Raw genomic sequence first — 16,757 nt, 5'->3', positions numbered from 1 at the left:
CACACTTTTCAAACTAACGAATAAGGTAATGAAAATATTGGTAAAATTTAGTGCATCAATAAATACTTCGCCATAATAGTGACTAGAAATCAGTTCATAATAATCTAACACGATGTTTTACAATTTTGTCAGGGCCTATCGCGGGATTCTAAAATTAATCCCGATAAGTTTACGACCTTGACTCACGCAGACCAAGTTTTCGGTTTTGTCATGGTCACTGTTCTGTAACATATTAATACATCATATGAGTTTACAAGGATTTGAACAACGTTTCCTGGTTCAACTTTTGACTTTTATTTATTTGACGCAGACAAGCGGTAACGATCTTATCGCTTACGCATAAGCGTGTTTATATTTTTTCAGGATTTATGCATTGTATGTGTTACATTTAGTCACAAACATTGAGTCACGCATTAAGAAATATTCTACGTGTTTAAGAAACTATTTTGGTTTAAAGGTTTAGAATATATGCATGTCAAGCCACACAAAGAGAAGTTGTTCTCTCCTGTATCTTCACTAAGTATCATAAGTACTAACTAGTAATGGGCATTGAGTCGAAAAATTACACATTGGCATCAAGAGTACCTAGTTGGAACATGGAAATAATAGAAATGTTCTCATCGGTACAACGGAATCTAACTTTAATACATACATGTAGCTGATTAGTGTGTTGTAAAATTTTTCACAGTTAAGATAACTACAACCACCAATATCATTTGTGTTTTTTGTTCAAATTTTCCAATATGATTAATTCTAATTATTTGTCATTTACTAAAGCACTAAATTATTTTATCAAACTCTAGCAAGAATTAGTTAGTATTGCATAGTATGTCTCCGGTGGATGAACAATTATACACAATTGCATTAACATACAAGTGCTGATAGAGGTAGTGTTACAACCAAGCTTGTTTCATTCACATAGGTTACTAAAATTGGTACAAAAAACAACAGTAACAAAACAACCTGATCATGTAGCAATTACATTGAAGCTTCAAGATGAGTAAAAAACTACTACTGTGAGTTGTTAATAAATAACCCTCAAGTAGTGTTACACATTGCAGCACTTCTTATTCAACTGTTTTCATTTAAAGAGAGCTGAAGTTTTAAACTGTGAGCAAATTAATTGTGTTATATTTCAGACAGTTTTTAACTTGTGTTTTACTGGTACACTGTTTTAACTTGATAGATGGTTGGGTGTTTTAGAATTATTTTATACCAAAATATGTTAGTCATTAAATGCAACATTTTACCATAACAAGTTGTAATGGACAAAATGAATTCATGGCTGCTTACTTTAGTAAAAAATAAAACTATTACCTTCAATTGTAGTTGAGTGCAATAACCTATTCTTGTGAATACTATTACAAAACATTCCGATGTTGGGCTGTGTTCAGCGTGTAGATGTACATAATATGACAACAATTCACGATTTTGAGAATTACTTATTATTTTAGTGGCTAAAACAAATCAGAGATAATAAATATATCTTTAAGGATGCTGAGAGGCAAACTGAAAACAATAAAACCAAAATGTCTCTTGAGCTTTGTAATTGCACGATGTAGTTATTATTATGTGCTTATGATCTTCACAACCACGGATTAGTTCAGCCACCAGTTACTGCTTTGATGTCAAAACAAGTTCAGCGTTTTACTTTCTACTTCCATCACATCTGCATCAATAAGTAGAGACATCAAGCCAAAGTGGTAGGATAGCCTCTTGCTTTATTGTAAAACTGTTAAAAAAATTCAGTTCAGCAAGACAGCTTTACGCATGTTTTTACACATCACTAAAGTTTGTATTTTATATGAAGCTCTCATACTGTGTTCACTTTATGAAGGCTTCCAAATGTGTTATAATCGACGGAGTACTGAAATGAGGCTTGTTCTTACACACGCTTATCATATCTATTAATATTATTGTTTATATATTAAAGACTCATTTTACATTTGATGCTCTTGTTTCAGACAGCAATAAATATGGAGATGTCAGCAATCAAAGGTTTCATCGATGCACCAATCAAGAGCTTACCCTTGCAGATTTCTAAAGGAATATTAGAATTGGAGGAACTATGCTCTCATAGAGTTTAAATAAGGTTTTAAAACCTTTGTTTGCGTTTCAAACAAGACTTCTACAAAAAAGCCGCGTACACCAAATCCTTTTACAAATTTCTGAACTCATTGACTTGAACTAATCTCTAAGTGCTTGTTGCAAATCTTTGAGTTGTGGCTTTTTTGTGTGAATAAAATAAATGGGATGTAAATCATTTAGAACAACTGGGCCTAGACATTTTTTATCATTTTGTTAAACCCTGTGCTTTACAAGTGCTGTTGATCACGATACCTGAGACCATTGTATGGACTCATGTTTCTTTTCCTTTAAACCTTCAGCTCTGAGCCCAACATGGGCAATATTCTGTCTCATCTTGTATTGAGTCCACATGCCAATTTACATGCAATTCTTCCCTATAATAATCTTCAGTTTATTTTATGGCTTTACTATTTACCATCTTTAGAGTTGAACTAAAACATTTAAGTGATAATTTCAGTCTCCCAAATCCTATAACATCCCAAATTTACTATTTACCATCCTTAGAGTTGAACTAAAACATTTAAGTGATAATTTCAGTCTCCCAAATCCTATAACATCCCAAATTTACTATTTACCATCCTTAGAGTTGAACTAAAACATTTAAGTGATAATTTTAAGCTCCCAATTTTGCGATTGTTGCTCAAGTTTTAAATGGCAAATAGTATTGGCTTTCCTACTCTTAGAACTTAGCGTATTTAAAATCTTCCATATACAACAGTAAATAGATTTTTTTTTTAAGCGCTACTTTTGGTAACACCGCAGTGGAGTATGGTGCCTTACTTTATAGGAATTAATTAATTCATAATATATAACTGATATATACTGATTATATGTTATAATAAATATTATATAGTACTGATGCGGTAAAACGGTCACTAGTGAGCCTTTTAATAACACATATATTCTCACATGGAACACTGATTTTCCCTGCTGCATTTAAAAAATGATTTATTGCAACTGCTCACGAAAGGTGTAGCAGAATTTTGATTATATAGAGTTATATATGATTTGAAATTGAAATTTGGCTGCTGCCCTACAGATGTGTATGTAAATCTATTACATACACATCTTGCAAAATACCTACAGCAGTAGCCATCGTATAAAAGATAAAATGTCATGAAACATATAATATATATATAATATATATATAATATATATATAAAAAGGATTAAAGGATCTATCCTATCTAATTATCTATTGAGGTGCAATTCAAGCAGCCTCAATATTGCTAGCAGCCTTGTATATATTTCCACTATATAAGTTGCTATTTGGTACATGACGGTTCGGCTTTTTACAACATATATTTTTGCATCTGAGGACTGTAAACTTGCGTAATATTTTAAAGCGCAAATGTTACTCTTTAAAAATAAACAACTTTTACGCTATTAACTGGAATAAATTTGTCATATTGCTGATTTTGTTGCACATGTTGGTAGCGTATTTGCATACAAATAGATCGAAGGTTAGCAAATTTGATCATATGAGTCTATTGAAGTGGAGGTATAAAGTAACCAACTCTTGAATTTCATTTTATGTAAGCGTTGTCAGACCTAAATGACAATTAGACGATGTTTATTAGAAATACATAGCCATGCACTGGGCTATCCATTTACGTGTCTTACTAATGCATTTCATAGCACCGATCAAATATTGATATTGAATGATTGATCACCTATTGAATGATTGATCACGTATTGAATGATTGATCACGTATTGAATGATTGATAAAGTTGAAAAGAATGCTGAGTAGGAAAATGTTTTGTGTAGCTTCTGTTGTAGAGGTTGATGAAATGTGTGATTCGTGTTCAATCTGTATTAATAAATCACACTGTATCATTGTATGGCCCATGGTGTATGTGGATGGAGCGTGTCCGTGTGCGTGAACGCTATGCATTTTCACATTTTTGGACGGCTTCGTCGAACATTCACACGCCACTTCAACTGCTCAGTGCTTTTCACCGGTTCGCTAGAATATTTTGTTTAAAAACTCTGTCTGGTTCATAATAATCAGCCTTTTAAAAACCCACCTGCAGGCTATCGGATTAAAAATATAATAAATCCAAGGCAATGCCTGACTTACTGCTAGTCATTTATACATCAAAATTTTATAGTTCCATTTATAGTCCAACCTCTACATTGAAAATTCATCTATCAATATTTGCTTTACATCTCAAAACTGTTGTATGTAAAAACAAATATTCCCACGACCAAACACGAGCGAAGCGATTGGTTTGGGAGATTTATGATAAATGCACATGTGCACACAACTCCCGAAAAATTATCTGTTAACGGCCATCACCAAACCCTTGTAAAGAAATCTTATCAACAAATTTAACTATTTTTTTGTAAAGTCGTTTAAGTATAATAATGATACAAAACGCATATAAACCTATTTTAATATGTTACCAAGCCTTTGAAAGGTTACCACAAATTCCTAAAACTAACCCATCTGATCGGATTATACACAGATAGACACATTTATTTGGACGAAAATCGTTATTAAAACTTGCTAAGCCTCACTTTTATCAAAGTTAAGACCGGAAATTAAAACGCCGAGCGACAGAGAATAGATTGATTAAGTCGTGCGCATTTTACGAAAAAAATAACGTGCACGTTTCACCAGTCCATAGCATTGTTGAATTGCCGAAGGTTTCTGTAATTAACGTAGGAGTACTGAAATTGCTTCATTTTTGCCAATTTCAAAGTAACTGACATTTTAGACACTTTAGAGTACTTTGGTATTCTAACTGATGTCCAACGCAGTGTAAGTAAAGGAAATGACGATGATAGTTTTTCTAACGGTTCTTATGAGATTATTACAATAATTATTTATAAGTTTGGATGACTACAGAACAATGACTACGTAGTACAGATTTTCTAAAAATCTATACAAATATCACAACTTCGTGATATTGTTAGCTATGACGTTTTGAAATGTAATCAAAATTGTGCATTGGCTTTATATTATTACTATATTAATAATATTGGTTTTTCTAATAATATCAGTGCATTTTACTTCTAATATTGGCCAGTATTGCATTTCTCCTATTGCAGGGGGAGAGATATAAACATATAATCTTTTCCTTTCATTATTGCTATGTGTTGTATATAATAACACCCACACCCAGTACATTGCAGCTACCATTGCAGTGATCCTATTGCACTGCAGTGCCATTTGACTGCTAATATTGCATTTCTCAACCATCAGTACCCTTTCTTTTTCCAATATCACTTTGGTCGTGGGCTGTATGACAGTGGAATTTCTAGTCTTATAATAGTACACTGAATTTCGCATAATTTGTTTCACCAGTCAAAAACATGATGATAAATGCTTCAGAAATTTCCATATGGCATGCCATCAAATGTATCGCACGAAACTATGTAAAAAGCAGATGTGAAGATGTAGGAATTAAATTTATATACAAGAAATTTAAGGTTATTAAGTAAAAATCAATGAAAATAGGTTTTATTGTCACTTTGCTTAATGAAAAGACATAAATCGTTGCGTAGCCTCCGCGGTACAGAACATGGAGTATGCATACGTGAGCCAGAAATACGGTGTCAGCCTAACTTAGGTTAACTTTATTTTTCAACTATTTTCTTTGTTTTTATATAAAAGATTTTTGTGTTCATCGATAATTAGCTGGGGCAGCCTCTCTACTTTCACTACTGTAATTCTCTCTTTTCTTCATCTCACTTTTACTTTCCCTCCTCACGGTAACTACAGTCACACATAGACTGCAAGCTTGCGTGTTAATTAAACATACGACCAGCACTTCGATCTGTATACAGTAAGCGCTCTTACAAAGTAAGTAATCCATACCAGGAACGTTTACGTACGTTACAAGGATTTTACGTTATAAGCACAATGAAATACATGTACATTGCCTAATCGATTTCAAGATATTTTCAAACTCATCTTTTTGGCCATACAAAAAAGAATTAGACTTAACCTTTTAGTTTGCTGGCTGTATCGTAACAACAGTATTATTGGTTTGCATTGACAACTTTTCTCCCTTTTCTGATCAATTTCACTCGTTTTATAAATGTAATAATTTTGCACTAAGGTGATGGGAAGCGCATATCTTCGGTGTTCATTTACAACATACAGTCAAACATGGATAACTCGCCCACGGATAGCTCGAACACATGGTTAATTCGAATGGTTTCTTTGGTTCGTTCCCACGTAATGATAAATTGCTATAGATAACTCGAACTCAACACTGTTAACTCGAACTGTTTTTTGCCCAACGGCTACCGAAACGGTTGTTATCGGCTTTAAAAAATCACTTTATTCCAAGCCATAGAGGTAAACCTCAACTTTTCGTAATTCATAAGCGTCGTTATTACCACCATCGGCAAAATACTTTTGTCAATGACTTTTCTAAAGGTTTGGTGAAATTTGATTTATGCCAAACATCTGCTTAGCGATCGCCCTTTGGAAGCGAGGTAAAGGGAGGTATTCTTTGCATAAACTTCAAGAAAAATCGGCAAAATTGATCGTGGGTAAAACGCTCAAAAGAAAAAGATGTCTTTTCTTTTGAGCATTTCAACAACGATCAACTTTTGCCAATGTCAATCTAAAAAACGTCCTGGCAATAACATCACCTCAAACAACAAACCAATCTCAAGTGATAGGAAAATCTCTATACTTTTTGATAAAAACGTTTTAAACTTTACATTAGAAGCATTTAATTTGAAACAAGCCATTTGTGCTTTTGATTTATATTATAGTTTGTATATGTACATGTATCTACTAATAAATAAGTAAATACATGGACTTGTGACAGTGCTCTGATAACTTGAACGCTCTGATAATTCCAACACTTTCGCTCGGTCCCGTGAAGTTCGAGTTATCCATGTTTGACTGTATTAGACGTGCTAGTTTTTAGCATCCAAGATTTCAAAGTTGAAAAAAGTACCTGTATGGAAATCTGTATAATATTATTCAAGTACTATAAAACCAAAACTATGGAAAGAGGAGGATATTGGCTGATTTACAAGAATTCAATGCTTTGAGAAACTGCATGTTGTACATTAGAAATTTCATTGTATAACAGACCGATATTAGGTAAAAGTTTATGTGGTACAAGTATATTGAAAAAAGTGGTGTGTTGAGGTGATCGTAAGTCAAGCCTTGACTGTGCATAATAATTTTTCTCAAGCCAAGTGGTTTAGGCTGCTGCAGCTTTTGTTTTTTATTGTGAGGTAATAGGCATATAAAAGTCTTGGAAGGTTGCCTTCGCTATGCTCCTTGAAAGGCGATCCCTTCCAATTACACATACATGTAATTTGGTCTTCTCCAAGCCATTGGCTGGTGGCTCTTGTTAAACATCCTCGAGTTATGTTAGCATCACCATTCCTTTAATACACTACTTGTTGCAGTAGAAAGTGCCAGAACCGCTTGACAAGTTGTTTCTATATAAGATGAATATGTCATTCTGTGAACTATTTATAGAATATTTAGATTCTTGGAACTTACATACAAGGAACTACTTGTCTATGGTTGCCAATTCTCTTAGTGTAGTTGCTTCTCTTCTCCGACTTCCTGCTTTCGTAGACTATCCGCTGTTTTTCTTGCTAGCTTATTGACTCCTACACTTGCTGTAGATTATGCTTTCTCAATTCAATCCCACTGGATTTAAAACAGTTTTAAACAGGTTTGAATCCCCACTGTTTCAAACTGTTATTGCTAGTATGATTTTTACTTTAGCTATGAGGAGAACAAGTTTTTGTGGCAATGTAACTTTTTTTCAAAACTCATTAAGCAATTGAATGTGTCTACTCAAGATAGCCGAGATACCACAACATAACCCATTTTTAAGTTGTCCAATAGAAATGTTTCCTCATCCAACACTGACCATGGGCCTTGTTATACCGATTAGTCAGCCATTATGCGAACATCTGGCAATACATAACTGATAAACCATGAATTACTTGATCTACTGAGAAAATACTTTGGCAAGTTGGTGATGAATATTCTTTTAGAGGAAGTAGCGATATTTGTGCAAGGCAACGATATTTTGTACAAGTTGGAATTCTCCAGAGTTGATAATTCCGTGGTGCTCACTTCTTACCAAGTCTATCTTTTAGTATATGATATCCAGCGGTTAAGGCATTCGTAGCAAATGATTTTGATTAATAGGTGGCCATTTTAGGTGCCTCTCTCTCGAGTCACACTGCATGCACCTTTTTTTACAAGAGTCACTAATACCTCTACGCACATGTATTGTAAACCATTGGAGCATGGCGTTGTGTTTAATTGTATTAGTCAGCTCTGCAAAACTTGGAATTCTTTTTGGATAATTTACAGCATAATAACAGGGGTTTGTTTACCAAACCTCAAATGTTGTTTTAATTATTTTAAGAGCATTTGTGACTTAGGAATGACATTGTGCAGTTGTCTTCTCATGTACATCAGCTGTTCCTATTTTTGAACGCCCGAATCCGTGGATATTAGATCTTTATGTTGTATGCTAGCATGTTCCAAAGTTTATTTAATGCAGATCAGCACAGACTGAGCTACCCAACTCTCTTTTTGTCTCAGTAATATTAGTCCTTCCTTTATTGTAATTAGTTCCACTTGGTGAGAGGAAAAAGTACAACAGGACAAGTCTGTTGGTTGTTGGCATTGCTCCAAATTTTCTCCTTCACAGATTCTCAAGTACAAAAGAACCAAGTATGGTAGACCATTTGGCCACCAGACCGAGTATAAATCTTTTGACACGCAATCAGTGTGGTTATATGCACTGGAGTTATTCCCCCATTGTATTTCTTTGTTTCCACTCTCTTATTCAGGTCAACCCTAATAACTTGGACAGCCAATGAGAGCGAGCATCAATTGGCCAAGGCTGGGCCTGCTATTGAAGCGTATTGAAGCGTTCAACTTACTGACAAAGTGATTGTGGTGGGCCAGCTGATAGTGCTGTGGTTACTACTCTCCGGTAATTGTCAGAATCTGGCCATTGGTAGGCAACTTATAACAACAGACAGACAGTTTCAGCTTCAACCACAAGGAATTTGTCACCCGCTTGGTATGTACTGCCTTTATTGTTTCGCATACCTGATCATCTTCATGCTAGTTTCTTCAGTATGATCGGTATTTGCCTCGCCAACTAGGATACTATTACCTCTCGGTGTTTTACTAGCCACACACTGAGCTTCTAACACATCATGACATTCTCTTGTAACATCTAGTTTGTTGCTTCTACTCGGAGGTATTCTATGGATCTGCTCTTACATTTATCGCTAGTTTCATTTCATACATCAGTAGAGTTATCCATGCTCTCTAATAAACCTATGACTAACAATGCTTAGCTGGCAAACATGTCACTCCGAAAAACGTTACTGCAATGTCACAGATGCTCGTATCATCTCTTATGACTATTTCTTATAAACTAACTGCTCTACACATTTGACTCTGCCCCCACCCTCTCTCTTTCTCTGCCCCCACCCTCTCTGCCCTCACCCTCGCTCTCTGCCCCCACCCTTTTTCTCTCTCTCTGCCCCCACCCTCTCTCTCTACCCCCACCCTCTTGATCTGCTCCTGTCTCTCCCTCCCTTGTTTCTGCAAATGCTGTCACTTAATGTTGTGTCAAGTATTATTTCCATTTGGAATATCTCATCATCTATCATCATTCTGTAGTGTGGAAAACTTAGTGTAGCTTTTACCGTGTCCAACTTTGTCATTTTGACATCAACTCTCTTTCACTCTCGAGTTATTTATTTTAAGTTCTAATCTGTTGGTCATTAACATTTTAAGCTCTGATTTTGTTACCATGTTGGCATCTTCTATTCTGCTCTATTGGTATGCGGGGAACCAGTTGTGTTGCAGACGTTACCTATTAGGTTAGCGCTAATGTTGATGTCTAAGTCCATGCTAGTTTTGGCAGCTGTCTATCTTGCGTTATTGTCAGCGGGTTCTTGCCAAACAATGTAGCATGTTCAAGAGACATTGGTTGGTTTACGAGTTAGTTTGTACCTATAGCTCAGTTGCTTGAAGGTGCACTTTTGCTTGCAGCCATTCGCATTGATTCTGGTATTTAATATGGTAGCAGTATGATAATGAGGGGTGGCAGACGCCATCAATCATATTCAATAAACAAGCGGTTATAAATGCAGACATAATGATAAATACTTTGTTGGTTTCGAAACTCCCAATCAGATAATTTGAAAAACGAGCAAATTGTAGTAAATCCGTTTTCCCTACCTTTGAGATCTTGAGGTTAAACCCATGCTAACCCTCTAGTTTGCAAAGTGCATGTATTAAGCCGATTTTGACAGATTGCGATCTTGTTGTGGAGCATGGCTCTAAATAAAATTGCTACAAAAAGTGACACAATCAGACGCAGGTTTAGGGGTCAGCAAAGCCAGTTGACAGCTAAGGCATAACCATAGAACGAGACATTTATGGATTAAGGATAAAACGAGTGCTGATCTAGGATGCCGCAACTTGATACGCCTCTATAGATATGACCAACAACTGCTACGCCCTTATCAGCCACTAACTCAATCCTATGCTAGCAGTTGCCTATCCACTTGAGCCTTGAATGCAACTATTACACTCACTGGCGTGCTCAATTATGCTTCATTACCTGAGACATTCAGTAAATCTCTCGACTAGCCGTTCTTAGTATATCCAAAGTGCATAAATATTGCGCTCCGCTAGCTAGCACCGCGTTTAACAGCTCTAACCAGACCCTATGGCAGCACGTCAGCATCGTCCTTCTAATGACAATATCCTACTCTGATACTCCTAGCACGATCCTGGTCGACTCTAGACAGCATAGGGATGTTTTATGGCACTTCTCAGACAGCGGAGGTAGTTCTACTACAACACATGCTTGTTTTTATTGCTGTCTGTCAACATGAACAGTGTCTGCAGTTATCCGTTCGTAGACTTATCTATTTCTCATTGCGGGTCTTTCGTTAAGCACTTTTGACATACTACAGCTATGTCAGGACCCGAGCTGTTGTTTAGCTGGTCGAGCGGAAGATGTAAGATATAGCACTTGTTTATCTCTTGCGGTCGTCATGGCCCGCCTTACACAAACTTATCACCTGTCTTATAACAGCCAAGCTTCTTACACTCTCCTCTTATCGTTCAATTACGTCCTGAGCTAAAAGCATCGGGTACAACCGGCCTGTTGACTGCACCAACTGGATTTTGTTGACCTATTTCGCTGTCCGTGGTCACCGGGTCGGATTAAAAGGCAGTCTTTCTAGCTCGCTTTGTGGATCGGATTCAAATCTACTATTGGGCCTTTAGACTAGTACAGTCGATTCAACTAGCTGGCCTCGAGTTGAGGCTGTGGTCAGCTATAACAAGCTTACATTCAACAGCATAATCAATAGATCAGCCAGTAAGTTTTCTCCCTCTTCATGCAGCTTTAGATAATTATGAGCAAATGCAGCCTAGCTAAAGGAGCCACGGCATTTTTGCGGTTAGCATCCATTTTCATTGTGTTATACAATGAGAGTGGCAGTAGGGTTACAATGCTGAAGACTGGAGGCGATTTGCATGCTGGAAAACGCTTCATTGTAAGTTGAATAGTGCTTTGCTCTAGCGAGGCTTGACAAAATAAAGAACTGCAAACAAAGCGAGCTAATATAAAGGATTGACCTGGAGCAATCAACCGTTCATACACATATTGTCTAGTCCTCTTTCTTAACTGATGATTGCTTAGCGTGTTTACGGTTTTTTTGTCTGCATACGTAACTTTATGATAATAAAAAATTAGTGTCGTCTATTATGTAAGCATGAACGAGCTCGTGTCAAGACGAGACTGCTGTGTAAGACGGTGAGAATAGAATATTTAAGCCCAGAACTCGCTGGCTGTCATTCGAGTCTCTTATCGCGTCTCAATCAATACTTAATCAACTAACACAATGCTGCTGGTCGCGGGAGTCTCCCAAATAATCGATCGTCTCTGACATTATGTTTAGATGGGGCATGCCCAGAGCGGAGAGCTCGCTTAGCACGTGGCGCCACCGGAGTTGTCTCTTGCCTTAAACCGAACTTGCTCATTCGATTTCTGTTACAGGTTTTAAAATCCTGCGTAAACTATGCCCAGAATATTTATATTTATCCTTTCACATATGTGACGAAAATAGTTTTTTATTCTATGACACCAACATACTACATCTACCATCATGTTTCAGTTCATGAACTTTCTGTTACTACAACCTTCAATTCACCATCTCGACTACTCCGCAATAATATTAGATTATCAACTTTGAATCATCTTTGTTCAACTCACTCAATAATTCCTGATTTCGGCAGTTTTCATTCTTTTTGTTTTCTGTCATTTGGCATGTAACGGAAAACCCTATTTTGTTGATGATTACTAACGATGTCTCCAAAATATATGATGCTTTAATTGAAACATTCCAGTTGTCTCGGTTGTCATTTTGGCTTTGGCTCGGTACTAACTACCAAAAGTAAAAACTGGCTTTTCTGAGGAAGAAATGAAGACATGACATTTATCAGGTTTTATTGACTTGATCGGACATTGAATCTTTTTATACATTGGCCATCCTCTCGCTATTATGTCAGTGATTGGAAGCATTAATCCACACACGGTGCTGAGGGAGAAATGTTAAACGCCAGCCTTGGCTGGCATCAGCCTTCGATATCGGCCAATGCTCTCTGCCGTAGCTTTGAAATGTTCCTAATTCACTCAGCATATAGAAAGAGCTCCCGAAAACAAACACTCTGCAAGCAAGAATGAGCTCCTCATTCTTTACTCATAGGACTACCTATAGTCAATATCTGGTCTCAGTCTAGTCATTCTGACGGAATGCAGACTGTGTGGTTATTGCCCTATACATGTATTATAATACTAGCTTACAATGGGATATATATAGCTAAAAGCGTTTAAATATAGCCCAGATAATGCTGTGAAATGGCTGGTTTTCTTTCCTCCTGCTACACTCGCCTCATGAATGTACTATCACCTCCTATTACACTCGCCTCACGAACGTACTACCACCTCCTGCTACACTTGCCTCATGAATGTACTACCACCTCCTGCTACACTCGTCTCATGAACGTACTACCACCTCCTGCTACACTCACCTCATGAATGTACTACCACCTCCTGTTACACTCGCCTCATGAACGTACTACCACCTCCTGCTACACTCGCCTCATGAATGTACTACCACCTCCTATTACACTCGCCTCATGAATGTACTATCACCTCCTATTACACTCGCCTCATGAACGTACTACCACCTCCTGCTACACTCGCCTCATGAATGTACTACCACCTCCTGCTACACTTGCCTCATGAACGTACTACCACCTCCTGCTACACTCGTCTCATGAACGTACTACCACCTCCTGCTACACTCGTCTCATGAACGTACTACCACCTCCTGCTACACTAGCCTCATGAACCTACTACCACCACCTCCTGCTACACTCGTCTCATGAACGTACTACCACCTCCTGCTACACTAGCCTCATGAACCTACTACCACCACCTCCTGCTACACTCGCCTCATGAAAGTACTACCACCTCCTGCTACACTTGCCTCTTGAACCTACTACCAGCTTTAACCATCTAGTGATGCGGAATAATTCCAAAAAATGCACTTGATGACCTCTCCTCCCAGTTTATGTTATGGTTAATGTGCCACTGACAGAATTACATAGTCTCCAGAAAAAAAGGTTTGTGGACGCAGCTGGAGATTTGAAGAGACCGCAGATACCTAGCTGTCACAGTTTAAACACGGTTTTTAATTCTTGTGTCACCCACTTTGTATATTCGCGGCTTGAAATAAAGCTTTCAGCTGGTGTCTTTCGGTGCATCTTCACCAATAGCGGGCAGTTTGCCACCTCATTTGACAGGCACTTACTACAATCCCTTTGCGCTTCACAATGCATCTCAACTCTGATAGATGACAGATTATCTGGCACTGGCCTCCTAAATGCAATTACTTCGTTCAGTTGACACTCTGTTTTACTCGGAGTTGGTTTAATTTTTTGTCGCTTTTCTAGGATCAATAGTAGGTAAGTGAAACGCTATGATCGCTGTATACAAAGCTTCAAATTTGTAGGTTATTTATATGTAAGTCTGCATTAACGTATTAGGTAAAAAAATCAACAAGGACAGTGGGTAGCATATTTAATATATGGTACCTTATCTTGTAACAATAAGGTTATATATGAACTTGGACAACATTTTAATGGATTTTATCAGAAAGTATCCGTATTTTTTATCATTTGCGATTGTTTTTGATTTTTGAGGTGATCTGACTGGCAGGATGTTGCAAGATTATGCTTTAAAATGCTTCTAAAAGCTCAGACCGAGCGAAAGTGCGATTATAATGTCTATAGTTGCAAAGAAACAGAATAAAGACACATAATGCCGCAACTTGAACACAATAACTGATATGAACTCTAGCGATTAGTGGCGCTATTTCAGCACTTATTTATCTTCTCGACATTTTAACTGCGATTAACTTTTGCCAATTTTAATCTTGAAACATCCTGGCAGTCAGATCACCTCAAACATCAACAACAACCTCAAATGATAGAAAAATACCAATACTTTCTGATGGAATCTACTAAAGATTTGTGTAAGTGAAGATAATGTTGAAAAATAGTTATGCTTGCTATAGGAACTCTATAGTTATGCTTGCTATAGGAACTCTATAGTTATGCTTGCTATAGGAACTCTATAATTTTGTCTGAAAGTTTAGATTAACAATCTAGCAAACTGACCTTGGAATAGCCTTCCCTAGTAAATAGCGAATTGATGTAAACATTTAACAGGTATGCTAAGGTTTGTGTAATGTTGCACAGCTATCAGTTACATGAAGTTCAGAGTTATATGGATATTTTTCAGCAAATCTTATCACACTTGCTAGAACAGAAGAGCCTAGGCAGCGTGCACTAATGAAGTTTGGCAGCGCGTGCGAGGCACGCCAGCCCTCATCAAACCAGTATTATTAATATTGTAATATCGAGTAGGCTGCCTTATGGGTGATTATTTCTCCTTGACTGGTCATTATACCCTACTATCTCAGCACTAGGCCACCTCTTAACACACTTTCGCAATACAAATAAATCTACATCAGCAGACACCAAAATTTTTAGAGTTTGTTTCGCTATTCATTACAAAATGTTCAGTCAAGTCCCAAGATAGGTTAGACATCGTTGTCTTTTACAATCTATTAAAAGGAAAACCTTGCACAAAAATATTCATATGGCAATTTGGCTATTATACATAATCACATGAGAACTATAGTGATACGCAATGAGCTGTTTGTATAGAAAGCTTTCTTTCCTAGTCACATTTACAGGTCAAGGTTGGCCATACCATTGACTGAATTATGAGTATATTTTAGTAAATTGCCTTTTGCTGTTTCGGTTTCAGGAAAATAACATTTTTCCTTTGATACTCAATTTTACACCGACCGCAGCAGATGAACAACGAGATCAACAATATCGTTAAGGAATAAATGTGACAATTAGAATTGCTGGATATTGGTTAACCAATATAACAGAGGGATTAGTTGCGCTATATGTGCGTTGTTCACCCTGTTCATTTCGAAGCTGTCCTGCAGTATCAGTCCATAATGAAAACTTCGCTAAGTCAACTAATAGTTGGATGTTGAAGTTATTGGTATATCACTAAACAACTCTGGAAATACTCATCAGTTGTATATAAAAATCTTCAAATTCTGCATAACTAACAGAAACATTTGTGCCCAAAAATCTTGGAGAAATATCAACAAACTGGGTATCGCTAGTGAGTAGCTCAGCCTACTAGCCGAAGGAACTGTAATGTTATTAAAATGGGGCCACTAGTGCTGCGCTATTCATGCTAGTTATATCTCCTGTCAAGTGGTGTGAGCTAATCAAGGAGCCCTCGCTTGAAAGGAAGCACTCAGCTGCTCTGTCTATCACAGGCCCATTCCTCGTGATTTATCTGCCAATTTCGAGAGATAGATGGCATCACTACCATGGCAGATTTGACAATGGTTTGAATAAGTCTGTCATACTAGATCATGTCCAGAGCTCATCCCTCTCGCTAATGCTTTACATTCTGAATAACTTAGCTATTCTCCATCTCTTCTCTATTCCTTTGTCTCAGTATGTTTTTCTCACAACCTCTAGAGCTCAGCAAATTCAGAAGCGAGCTGATTTCCAAAGTTTCGGACGACTATAGTGGGAAGTTATATGCATCTAGGACTCATTTTAAATTTAAGATGCTCCAACTTTAATGTAGCCCACATGGAAGTATTAAGGCGTGGTCACACGAGCACCGAACCGACGTAGGTTCGGTTCGGAGGCTGGTTCGGTTCGTGGCACATGTCACACGGCCACCGAAGTAACTTCGCTTCCTAGATACCATACGTATAGAGGCAGGACACGGTTTCATTAGTAGTTGTTATGTATTTGAGTTAAATATTTCTATTGTAAACAAAAAAACTTTGAGGAACAATTATAAATTATAATTACACAGCAGATTTATCAGAAGATCGTTCGGCTGCTCAAAGTAAATCACTCGATACAAATATTTTGCTAACCCTTCCCATCAAAATAATTATATTTTTTTATTAACATATGAATGTTTTTCTATGCTGAGTACATAACAAACAAAAACAGTCTTTATCATAGTACTGTGGTTTTACATAAATAAATCAGTCAACGATAG

The 16,757-nt window shown here is 37.1% G+C and overlaps 1 protein-coding gene across 1 annotated transcript in view; it reads left to right on the top strand.

The window, feature by feature from the left end:
- The first annotated feature begins 8,995 nt into the window (after window positions 1-8,995).
- LOC137393325 (phosphatidylinositol 3-kinase regulatory subunit alpha-like) overlaps window positions 8,996-16,757 on the top strand; it is a 30,974-nt gene continuing 23,212 nt past the window's right edge. The window contains exon 1 of the mRNA XM_068079823.1: window positions 8,996-9,122. The gene's annotated coding sequence lies outside the window, so the exon portion shown is untranslated. The remainder of the gene's footprint in view (window positions 9,123-16,757) is intronic.

This window comes from Watersipora subatra, chromosome 4 (assembly GCF_963576615.1).
Source record: "Watersipora subatra chromosome 4, tzWatSuba1.1, whole genome shotgun sequence".
Classification (NCBI taxonomy): Eukaryota; Metazoa; Bryozoa; class Gymnolaemata; order Cheilostomatida; family Watersiporidae; genus Watersipora; species Watersipora subatra.
This window is presented reverse-complemented; position numbering and strand designations above follow the sequence as displayed.